Source organism: Epinephelus lanceolatus, chromosome 9 (genome assembly GCF_041903045.1).
Source record: "Epinephelus lanceolatus isolate andai-2023 chromosome 9, ASM4190304v1, whole genome shotgun sequence".
In the NCBI taxonomy this organism is placed as follows: Eukaryota; Metazoa; Chordata; class Actinopteri; order Perciformes; family Serranidae; genus Epinephelus; species Epinephelus lanceolatus.
This window is the reverse complement of record NC_135742.1, coordinates 8,204,293-8,217,440: the sequence shown is the minus strand read 5'-3', so window position 1 is coordinate 8,217,440 and position 13,148 is coordinate 8,204,293.

Genomic DNA, 13,148 nt, shown 5'->3' with positions numbered 1-13,148 from the left:
GTCCGAGTATGTGGTGGATCCAACAACCATTGACTTTCACCCAAGTGGACTGTGTTAGCTTCCTGTAAGATTGAAAAGCCATATCCTGCTCTTTTTTCCTAAACCCAACCATGTGTGTGTATAAATGTAACCACATGCGTTTGTTGTTGATGGAAGGAAAAGGTCAACTCACGATGTATAGATGTAGTGCCTTTATTTTGAAAGAGACTCTATGCAAACTGTACATTTTCTTGTGAAAACAGAAGTGTATTTTGAAGACAGACAATGCATATAACAGGCAAAACTTCAACAACCAACGCACCCAGTGCACCTTGTACGTCGTATCTCGGCGTGGAGAGTTCAGGACCCCAGGATGGCACTTGGAGTTGCTTGCCTGGCGCCCATGGCAAAAACGTTTTCTATGTCCCGGGTTTACTTCTGTGTTTTGCAGCCCGCTGAATATGTGCAGTAGTGTTTCCCCCGCTGGCCCGGCCATGAGTTGGCTCATAGACTCTGCATCGCAATGACATCGTGGATTTTTAAATTGAGCATAGCGTTACTTCAGGCAGGACACAATGTCAAGCTTATCTCACACCCCAGCTACATCAGCTGATCTCAAACAATGCAGTCAACTGATAGAGCAGCTGATTGATGGAAGGGAGTCAGCTGATAGATCACATGATTCCTTTGTCCTGCCCTATTTAAACTGCTCTGGCCTGCCTACTGTTGCTGCTTCCTCTGCAAGCTGCTGTGCAACTGGCCTCCACCCCAGCTCCTCCTTTTCATGCTGTGTCTGACTTATCAATGTCATTTCTGTTTGTCATTGATGCTGCTCTGTTCTGTTCCCAGTTGTCTTTGCTGCTGCTCTCCCTGCCTTAGGCTTTCCATGTAGGCGCATGGAAGGGCAGAGAGGCTTTCCTTGTTCGCACATGGAAGGGCAGGGAGGTTTGCTCTCTCCACCTTATGCTAAGAGGCTTTCTGCATAGGCCTAGGAAAGGCAGAGGGGCCCCAGAACGGAGCCATACTGCCACATTTAATAATGTAATTGGAAATAAAGTTTTCTTTGACTGAAGGGTTCCTGACTGAAATTGCTTTTCTTGGCCTCCATGGATCAAAAACACATGATATAAAGAGTCATAATTGACCTTGTTTGCAGTTGGAGGTGTCCTGCCATCAGGTTTACAGACGTTTCTTTTATAATTGTGGTCTATAGGGAAAATGCTTTTTGGGCCGCAGTGGAATATTTTGCTGCAATACCATGAGTAGGCACTGGGAAAAATTGGAAGCAAGGCTGAGCATCGCTCGTAGGGGCCTGGAAGAAGCAGAGACGTGTCGTCCATCTTTATATACAGTCTATGGTTCCAGCCAACTGAGTGGAGGCTGATCTGTTAGCTCATGACCTACAGCTGCAGGTACACATATAGATTCTACATCAATAATATATAACATATATTATAAAGTATAACATTTTTATGGTTGTAAACTGGTGAAAGAAAGAAGCTGAATGTATTAATCCGTGTCAGACGTCTTTATAGTAACTTGAGAAGAAACCTCATCCTCCTAAATAGGCTGAACACATTTCCCATCAGAATCTGACACAAGTCATAACTGGGTAAAATCATTCAGGCTAACACTTAATTCCCTCCCTACCTCCCAGGTTTTAAATGATGTCTAACGCTCTCTTGGTTTTCACACTTATAATTGTCAAAACTCTGAGCTCTGAGCTGAGCTAAAAGCGTCCCTGCAGACTGAGTAATGATTTTGGAGATGGAGTCAAGTCTCTAAAGGCAACTATGAAACTTTGCTCCCTGGATCCGCTCTAATGAAAACCTCAAGCTCTTTTTGATCTAAAAAAGCTGCTCTCCGAATTACCGAACCCCCAGTAAAGTATTCACATTGGTACAGATCAGCTAATTGCCTCAAAAAAGGGATGTGTGCCTGTATTCTGCAGAACTACAATATTACACTTTTTATGAGCCAAGAGTGTTTAATGACTTCCTAAGTGGTGAAACCATAGAAACAGATTAACTCAATATGAAGACACCTTTTATGACCATTGATGTCATTTTGCTGAAACTAGTTCCGCAAATTGGCAAAGGCTTTTACATCGGGGAATAAAACATGAGATTTGCACGGATCTTTTTATCCAAAGTCGTAGCATGCAAAGAATCCCTGAGTGGTTCCAGTGAGGTTTATTATTCTTAAAGATGGCGGTTATACCAGCATTACCACTGTAGATATAGACTCTTAACAGTCAACTGGATCAATTTTTATAAGCTTCACAAGGCTGTAAAATATTACCATGGTGGTGCTTCGTATAACCATTACACAAGAGACTGACTCCGTGCACTGGAGGCTGTATCCTTTATTTCTAAGAGGCACGACTTGGACTGCAAACTGTTTCTCTGAACGCACTGTCAGTAATGATGAAATTCTACTAAAGCGGTCTGGATTGAAAAGGAGATGGGCGTTATGCAGATGTTTGAGAGTGAGCAAATTGTAACTCTTCATATACTGGTGGGTAGTTTAATATACCCTGTAAGATCAACTGGACACGGAACGATATGAGCAACTGTAATCTACACAGAAACTAGTACAATATTTATACCTAAGCCCCTTTCCCACTGAGCAAAAAACCCACACCTGCTGAAATTTCACAATAAATTACATTATCGCCTCACAGGCTTTTACTGTGATATTTAACCAAATTCAGAATTTTATTGTGAAATTCATGCAGGTAAACATGCTAACACACATGGAGTTTTACTGTGAGATTACAGTGAAATACAGTAATTCTAAAGTTGTATAAAACAGAAATCAAAATCTTTCTTGAGAGCTCTCTTACAGCTGCTTGATGGTTTAAGCTGCTTGAAAATGAGATGCTACATCTCAAGGTGGATATCCTTTCAATAAATTTAAATTCAAATTGTCATGTCCAATAGTAAATTCATAAAAGTGTGCCCTAACAGAAGTACTTTGGTGTTTGTTTTGACAGAAACCTTTTATATTACTCAAAGTTAAAATTAGCTTTTATTTTAGATATAAATCTAGTTTTACTTTCAATGCCAAGAAAAAAAATGTGTAAGCTACATTTCTGTCTGTGATTGATTATGGTGTCATATTGTGTGTGCATGCAGCCTTCTCCATTTTACAGAGCCTTCATTCAGTGTATCCTGTGCCTCTACATTTCATTACAACTCACTTACTCATCACTGCATTTTTTTATGATTTGGTGGGTTGGACATCACTGACCACTCACAGAAAATGGCTTTGGTATATTTATCTATAAAACAATAATGGGTAAACTTCTGGCCGACCTCTGCACCCTTCTGTGTGTCAGCTCTTGTAGTTTCCAGCTACACTCCTCCAGGTGGTTGCTTGTCAATGTACCCTAAGTTTTAACAGATCTGTGGAAAACTGCATTCTCTTACTCTGCACCTTGGACATGGAACAATCTTCAAAAGGATCTAAAATTAGAAACACTTATATCCATCAATGAATTCTTGAGAGGCTACAATGCTTGCATAGCTGTTGTTTTATTTTGGATTTTTGTATTATATCTTGTATTTGTTGCATTTTAAATGTGTTTGATTGTCTGCTACCTCGGCCAGGTCTCTCATGTAAAAGAGATTTTCAATCTCAGTGGAACTTCCTGGTTAAATAAAGGTTAAATAAATTAATAGAATAAATTAAATATGTGGTCATTTTAAACTCAGTGAGATTTCCTGGTAAACTAAAGATAAAAAAAAATAATTAAAAAATCAAATAAAGAATAAGTACTTTAAATTTTGATCGTAAGTACAGTACTTGAGTAGATTTACTTAGTTACACTCCACTGCCTACAGTATGTGATTGACAGGTGAAGAAAATAAATCCCAGCAATGAGACAAAATAAAAGTGAGGTATTTCACTTTAAACTGAAGTGACCATGGTATCTGTGGACACTTGAACCTTTTGTTGGACGTATAAGAGAGAGAAAGTTTCCCCCCTGCAGATGGAAAAAACATAGGAAGCAGTTAAAAACTTTAAGGTCGTCCGTCGCAAAGAGGCTTCTCGCCCCGACGCTCCCGACACTTCAGGATCAGGAGGACGCCTGCTAAACAGATTCTCTTTCTTCAGCTTCTGTTACACAGAGACCCCCTCCTCACCCTCCTTAACGGATGGCTATTTATTTGCTTACACAGCTTTCCAACGAGCCCATTCAGCCTCTGCAGGTCAATAACCAGCACCTGTCTCAGTCAACACTAACTGCGTCTTTGTTCAATCACTTTACCCTCTGCACTGACTTCTTCTTCTTCTTCTTCTTCTTCTTCTTCTGCATTCACACAACCTGTCTGCTTTCGTGCAGTATTTATGGTGAGATGAGGTGGGCAGACTCGAGGGAACCCGACACCACATTTACTGCCAATTGCTGTAGAATGATGAAGTGGCCCATTTGGTTCAGAAACACTATTTGTCCAAGGCAGGCTTTGTTCTGTGGGCCTGCAGATCCATCATGTAGAGCCGTCAGCGGGACTTCCTCCTCTCATGGTGACACATATTCCAGTGTTCATCAGCAAAGACCACCTGGAATCATCCGACAAGGAGATGTTATTTATGTTTATTTAACATTTGTTGATTAGGTAAGTGTCACTGAGGTCAGAGACGTCTTTTGGAAGGAGACAACTGCATAATATTTATAGACCAGTCAATACTTATTTTACACAATTTACATTTTACTACTTTGGTGCTTTCTGATATCCTCATAACCTAACGCGCCAGATGCTTTGTTTTGAGGATCCGTCTTTGGAAACTGTTTGGAAAAAGACAGGCAAAATAAATAATTTAAATACTTGAGGTGACTGGATGAACGACCTGTCGATCACCGTCTATCACAGGTCAGTCAGTGAGAGAGTGAAAACATCTTTTTCATCAACAAAAGCCCTCAGTGCTCTTCCTTCAAAGAAGAAATACTCTCCAGTTCTGATGTAACTGATGTTATTGCATATACACTAACCTCTGTGGGAGCCGCCATTGTTTACTGAACAAACAGTTGCCTCTGCATGTCGTCACACACATCTAAACCATGCTTGTAGCTGCTGGTAGCTTCTCCCAGGATGCTGATTGGTCCTAACCAAAGCATTATTTGAAGCCTGACAAGATGGATTCTCGTGTGATCTAGTGATCCTGCAGTTCTTATATGAGCTTGTTTTATTACAAGAATCCAGCTGTCGTGCAACGTAAATATCTTCTGTGCAACAACAGGAAATAAAAGAATAATTTTCCCTTGGAAAAAGTAAAACAAAGCTTACAATTGTGATGAGGATCAGATAGGACTATTGCAGCACAGTTTATGAATGAGCAAGCAAGTCCTTTTTTCTGCAACGTGCATTTTTAAGAAACAATTTGCAAAATGTTTCTATCTGGCTCAGTGATATGGATCCCTGTCTTTATTTGAAGTAGGCTATTTGAGGTATCAGATCAGGTATTAGGTCGACTGACTTAACTTGACTTTAATTTTGATTTAGAAGATTTATGGGATCCCTTTTCATTGATTTATATCACATTGCAAATGGACTGCAGCTAAATAGTGTATGTTGTTATATATGTCTCTCTTAAGGTGAGCCTAATATACAGTTTATTTAAACTACTATTATTAGATTTATATATTATTATGTTGGTGGGTGTATCAGTGTGGGAGCCACACACCAACCCCTGTATAGTCTTTTATTTAGCGTTCACATTTGGGGTGAGATCACTCCAACTGTTCCAAATTTGGTTTTCTGTGTTTCAGTTTTTAAAGTAGATAAATAAGCTCTTTTTTTCTGGAAACTGCATAAATAATCTTGCATAAAAAAGGATCATATGGGTCAAAGATGAAACAATTGTATGTTTCAAGATTTATGACAAGAACATGTGTGAGCAAGAAACAAATTGCATGCAGTCATATATTTTTCTAATTATTGATATTTCACACAGTGAGCTCATCACTAGGAACAAATGCCAGAAATATGTTTTATGTTATTATTTTTGGGTTGTATCTTGGTGGGTGTATTGTGGTGGGACTCAAGTGTGAACATCGCAAAAACATTGTGGGAAGTCTTTTGTTTCAGATCTTTAATGTATCTTGAAACAAGACAGAGGACGTTTATAGCCTTCGGAAATATGTCGTAATTCCAAAATACATGCTGGAAACTGTAAAATAAAGAAAATAAAAAATAAAATAAATCTATAAGTGAAAGATTAAACAACTGTTGGTTTTGAGGTGTGACAAAAAAAGTGCAATTGTTTTTTTCTTGTTAGTAATACTTTAAACAAAGAGGTTTTTAATGCATTTTGTATTTGAGTAACTTCCTTTTTATAAAGCACCCAGCAGCAGCAGATTATGTTGTGCATCAAGCAGCGTAATGACGTCTAAATCAACAGGCCTCAGCGACTGCAGTTGTTTTAACTTTTGCCTGCTTCTGGGTTTTACTGCCAGACAGATTTTGGCTCTCGTCTTCCCTCTACCGAGGCCTACAATCCGCACCAAATGTTTCACATTACCCAGTGTGAAAACCTTCCTATTCCTCAGATTCTCTTTTACAAGTCCATACATCCGTGGAAACTTGATATTTCATATTTCATTCTGGTTTGTGGATGTCATTGCAAGTGGACGCCGGTTCACATGCAACCGCCCGACCGCTGCCTTTGATCAGCCTGACCACGACTAATTGTGGACGGAGAACAAATGAAAGAAATATCGGGAGATTTCATGGGAATTGCCACTATGGCCCGAGCTGCCTGACGCTGCTATTAGCAGTTAAAATAGCCAGCGAGCACTCAGAGATTTAGCCTGTTTCCTCTTATGGTTACACAAAGATAATTTAGAAGCACGGCTCCAACAAACTTCCCCTCATGCTGCGGTGTTTGTGGCTTAGAGCAGCGCTGGGATTTAAAGTTTTCATCATCACACTGAAGCCATAACTTCTCAGCACATGGAAACATAACATTTACATTGCACTCCTTTTTAAAACAGTGTGAGCACAAGTCATCCTGACGCTGAAGTGACCTATTTCATGCGTCCTCTTTGAGTCTGTAATAAATTGCATCTAGAAACATAATACTGCAAACCACAAAATCCCCATATGTACTTAAAAGGTATTCACAACAGAGGGCTGAATTGTTCTGGCAAACAAAATTCATTCCACGGACCAAATATCAAGGGGAAGATGTTAGAAAAAAAAGGAAATTTAAAGCAGCATAAATGTTCCAAATGTTTAAGAGTGGCCAGGGAATCCCATGGGCCTCGTTCGGTATCGCTCTTTGTTCCTCGTACAGGATGTAACTTTGCAAGCTGGTTTTCATTCAATCTCGAGCTCCAACAAAACCAACAGCTCGCTCTGTCTTTAACAGTCTCAGCTCGGATTTGCATGCAACAAAGTGTCGTGGTGGAGAAAAAAAAAAGGAAGAGAAAAACAATGTCCACCCGCTGTTTTGGTGCACAAACATGTCAGAGAAGTTAAGGTATGTATCCGTCCAAGTAGCACGTTGACCTGTGAGCGTTTGTAAAAAAGGCGGCTGATTTTCCGGTTAGGAGGGCAGGTTAGCCACGGTCTCAGCAGCAGGTGACTGGAATGAGGTCATGATGTGGTCATGGGAGGGGGGACAGCAGGCCTGTGTGTATGTGTGTGTGTTGAAACCTCCGAACAACTGCTGTGAGGGAGGTGAAAGACATCAGAGGCCAAGCTACAGTGTTTTTCCTCCCTCAGCTCAAGGTGTCGTTTCACACCGCCGAGCCCTTCTGCTGTGGAATCCTCAAAATGACAGCAGCAGATTGATTTGCTTCTCTATGAAAGAGATGGACTGCTACTACGAGCCCCAGGAGATAACAGGGTAGAGGACCACAGCACACAAACCGTGGAGAAAGACCCCGAACCACCTGTGTTGCATTTAGACCACTCTATCTTGTATCTTGCAGAACATCGTAGCGCCTTAATTCAGTCACATTTCCCTGCACTGACAGAGGTGGAAAGTAACTAAGTACATTTATTTAAACATCCAGTGTGTCGACTCTAAGAGAAGAAAATCACAAGTTCAACAGATAACATATATATAGTAGTTGAATTTGACATTAAAAAAAAAAAAAAAAAAAGATTCTGAAATGGACCGTTCTGTATAGTGACTACTTTTAATTTTGTACTTTTACCCATGGATGGATTACTATAAGCCCGGGGCCAAAAGTGTCACGAGACCCCTGGCCTTCCAAATTAACATATGCAGACCCAGAGGAGGCTTAAAATGACCACAAATACACACAAAATATCACAAAGAGACACCAAAGAACTGTAAAGACTGGCAAAACAACCAGAAAGAGACATAAAACAATTACAAAGGGACTCAAATAACCACAAGAAGATACAAAATGACTACCAGGAGACAAAAACAACAAAAAAAGATGAGAATGACCTCAATATAATACAAAATGACCCAAAACAGACACAAAATGACGTTAATAAAACACAAAATGATCTCAAAGAGACACAAATTACCTCAGTAAGAAACAACATGACCTCAGAAAGACACAAAATTACTTTATTAAGACAAAAATGACCCAAAAGAGACACAAAATGTCAATGCAACCACAAAGTGACACACAATGACCTCAAAAAGACACAAAACGACCAAAAAGAGACACAAAACGACTACAAACAAACAAAGCAACCACAAAGAGACACAAAATGACCTCAAAGAGACACAAATTACTTTATTAAGACAAAAATGACCCAAAAGAGACACAAAATGACTACAAAACGTTAACACAACCACAAAGAGACACACAATGATGAACAAGAGGTACAAAAATTACCTCAATAAGACACAAAATGACTCAAAAGAGACATAAATCCACAAAAGGATGCATAACCACCACCCAAAGTCTGTGTTTCTAGCCTACTATGTAGGAGAAATGGTGGGACCTTTAACATATCTGTGCCCAGTGACCGACCGTCTCATGACTGACCTACACTTTTTACTAGAAAACAGACAGCGCGAGATGTAAACATTAATGGTGCCCTCCTCAGCTGAGCTGTAATGTTAGTTAGCTCAGTGGTGCGCGGTGAGCTAGCAGTCCTTCTGTGTGGTGATACGGTTTGCGGGTGTCGTTTGGTAGAAAGAAAAAAGTTCCTGCATGAAACTGCTCACAACAAGGTCTGTGGATTATCTTGAGTCACCGGGTCATGATCCTAGAAAGAGACGTTGCTGTTGAGTTTTTAAGCCGTATTTTTTGCCATGTGTCATATACTTCCATGATATTTGAGAGAAGGCAGACATTTCTACAGCTGATATCTGCAACACTCTGCAACTCACTCCAAAACAGTCCAGAGTGATAAATAGCACTACAGGTAAGAGGGAAAATGTGCATTGTAGTATTTCTTCCACTGCAGACTGCATTGATAATCGGACCTTGAAACAAATTTCTGCCACACTTGTAAGGTTATCTCCAGATATGTTAGCTGTGTTGTAAACACACAACATGTTAGAGAGTCAACAAGTCCTGCTCCACTGTAATAGCACAGGACACTCAGTCTTTTCCTGCCAAAATTTCGAGGAAACAAAACAGTTTGCAGCACTTGACATCCCACTGAGCTGCCAGTCAGTTGTTTAATGGAGCGTTCAGATGCTCCTCGTAAAAGTGTCAATTTTGGGAAAATCACAATAACTGAAGATGTCCTTCGGATTAAAAACAATAAATCCAAATAAAGAGTTGAAACTGAACAGAAGGAATGTCATCAGGAGAAAGTGATCCCACCTCCCTCCTACTTAAGTGTGTTCTGCAAAGTGCATCAAGATTAATGATGTATTTCAGTGTTCAGTCGTGGTAAATAGACTGGGAGTAGTTGTATATTAGTTGTAAATAAATTTGGGAATTTGTTTAAATAATATGAGTTAAAAGAAGAAATGTAAGAAAAGGGTAGGTTAGGGTAGTTTTACTTCTACCTACTCCTTTTCAGATACTGTTATCTTTATCTTCAGTGTGCTTTTTAATTTTGGTTTGAAATAAATTCATTAAAAAACACAACAAAAATCTTGTCTGTGTGGAAATACTAAAAACATTTACATTCATAGCAGCTTAAACATAAAATAGCCCATCACGATAAATACGTAATGGTTAAATTATCACACACACACGTATTTCTATCATATCCCGACTTCCTCCAGCTGCTGTCAGTGGTTCAGTGTCCTCAGTGAACACACTTGTCTTTCATCTGAAGCCTGGATCGTCTCACTGTACAGCAGATGCAGTTCGGGGCACTCTGCCTGACTTCGCCGGGCATCCAGACAGTTTGGCATGTTTTGGCAAGTTTTATGCAAAGATAACGTCTTCAGCCAGGTATCGCCTTTCGCCCTTTTCCTCTCCAGTCCCATTTGCAGTGCAGTGAGGGGCAGCTAAGAGACATAAATCTCCTGAACTACCTGTTTGATAGTCTGCCAGAGGCTGCTGAGACGAGGGGAACCGGCGGGGGTGCTGCGTCTCTTAACGAGGCCTAAACAAACCCCATCCCCCTCGAGAGTAAAAAAGACCAGGACGTGTAATTATCATCCTCAGCGGCCTCAGAACGCAACCTGTTATCTGATATGATTCATGGAGTGTGTTGAGAAAGATGAGTGAGTGTAAAATCTTCCTCAGACTTCACATCCGACAAGATGAATGAGCTTGATGAGTTCTTCAGTTTCCGTCTTCACGCTTTGTTTCTCTTCCTCGCCGCGGAGCCACTTTACGGGAGTCATGAGAAACGCCGCCATCAAAGAATGACTTTGTTAGGATATTATGAGCTGATGTGAAGTGAAAGACAGAGAAGGAGGAGGGAGAAAAAAGAAAACATTGGTAATGGATCATAAATTACAGTTTTTATGGAACGATGCGATTCGATCTGGGTGTCAGCCCGTCTGAAGTGATCGCAGTGAGCGGGGCCAGTCAGGTTTCCTCGAGGTGTTTGTGCTCCAGATGATGTTAAAAGTGAGAAGATGGAGGACAGAAAACAATTAGTCTCTGCAGACCAAGGGTGCTGCGTTGTGCCAAAGTCCTGCAGAAATGAGAAACTCAGATGTTCCTCTCAGACCAAATGTCAAATCAGATTGACTCATTTGTGGATGAGGTTCAAATGTGTACACGTCTCTGTCTGGGAAGAGCTCTTAACTCTGTAAAAGAAGTCTCTCATGTCTTGCTGATATCTAACGGTTTCCAACAGGAAGCTCATCAGATGATTCAAGACAAAAGAGAATGAGTCGATCAGAGAACAGAGACAAACTGTAAGAAAACAGTAGAAATGTCCAACTTAAGAGATAATTTAATCTTTATTTGCTTAAATTGCATTTTATTCAAAAGAATTTATGAAAAAAAAATACTACTAGGGCTGTCAAGCAATTTAAAAATTAATGTAAATTAACTGCATACATCAACTTTTACTGTGAAAGAATTTAAAAATTTTAATTCAAATTAATTTTGGCAGATGTGTCGTAGTGAAGCTGCTGGATTTTGGACACATTTGTTCCCCTGTCTTCTACCACCGAAACTGGTCTGCAGTCCACAGCAACCCATTTTTCAAGAGAGTTAATGAGTCGTCACAGGTAGACATACTTAGTTTATGTCTGAACACCTGGTCGGATGTGGCCTGGCGGAGCACGGTCTCTCTCCGAAGTCATTGAAATCCGACGCTTGGGCAGAGACTTGCGGCGTGTCATAACCCGGCTCAAAGGAAATGACAGAAACGGAGAGACACAGTGCAAATTCAAATACAAAAGTATATTTGTTTAAATAAAGCAACGTAAATAAACGCAATACAGGTATGGGGTATCTTAGTCAGCGTGATCAGTAGTGTACATGTGGATGTGCGGAGCATGCGATGTGTGGTGTTGTGGAGATAGCCTAAAAGGAAAGGAAAAGAAAAGCCAAACAAAAACATGGGCACTGGCGAGGAGCCGAGTGACAGAGCGCGGCGTCAGCCAGCACTGCATTTATATCTGTTCACGCACCTAGCCCAGGCGCTCGAGATCAGGATAATGAACGGATCAGCTGCTTACCTCAGGAGAAAGACAACACCACAACAAGTCACCAATTACGTAATTGTAACAGCATGACAACCCGCTGAACCAACCCACACAGCCAAGCAGGGGCCGTCACAGGCATCAGAAACCAAAAAAAGGGTCCTTAAATGACGGCATGTTACACGGCCGGTCGCCGTTATAGTTTAGTGGCGCCCAGTGGCGTCAGGGGGAAACGCAGCCGGACAAGGATGAAAGTTAAAGTGGCGAAAGTCCAAGTAGGGCTGGGGGGGGGATTGCTGGATGGGTCCAACAAGCACAGACTTTCACACAAGAATGGTGTTTGCATCCCGCAAGTCTCTAATGCCAAACTCTGTTCTTTTTTCCTAAACCTAACCACTTCTTGTTGTTGCCTAAACCTAACCATGTGTGTTTGTTGTTGAAGTAAAAAAGTGTCAGTTCTCGGTGTTGTCCGACGTAGTGCGTTTATTATGAAAGAGACTGTATGTAGACGTTAAATTTCCTTTGAAAACAGAAGTGTATCTTGAAAGAAGACACTGCGTCCCAGAACGTCAACAACCAACACACCCAGGGTACCTTGCACGTCATATGTGGACGTAGAAAAGTCCGTGACCAAACATCGATATGTGACGAGGTCGAAGTGAGAATGTGTTGCTTGACGAGGCTAGCTGCTAGCGCTAGTATCAGAGGAGGCTGTGCTAGAATGAACCTCCTGATTTGCTGCTAAATGCTTTGCGTTGAGGTGATATTTCAGTCTTGGAGTACTAATTCCTTTCTGCAGAAATTGTTCCATCTGGGTGTTTTTTGAATGTTCATGGGGCCGAACAGCGTCGGCTCATCTGCCTCCGTCATGTGACAAAGCCACTGTGTCCTTCAGTGATGCACCGGGTCAAAGGGCACCGCGGAGCATGATTAATCAGCGTTAATTTTTTCAACGCATTATTTTTTTCTGTGACGCATTATTTTTGACAGCGTGAAAAATTATATAAAGTTGTAAGAAAGTGATAGAGTTAATTAACAGAAGTTAAACATTGCTCCACTTTTTCATGCATCTTATTAAGAATTACATGTACTTTATTCTTATGATACAAAATGGGAGTAACATTTCATTCTTGAACCCCCCAGAAAAAAAACTGAGGTCAACT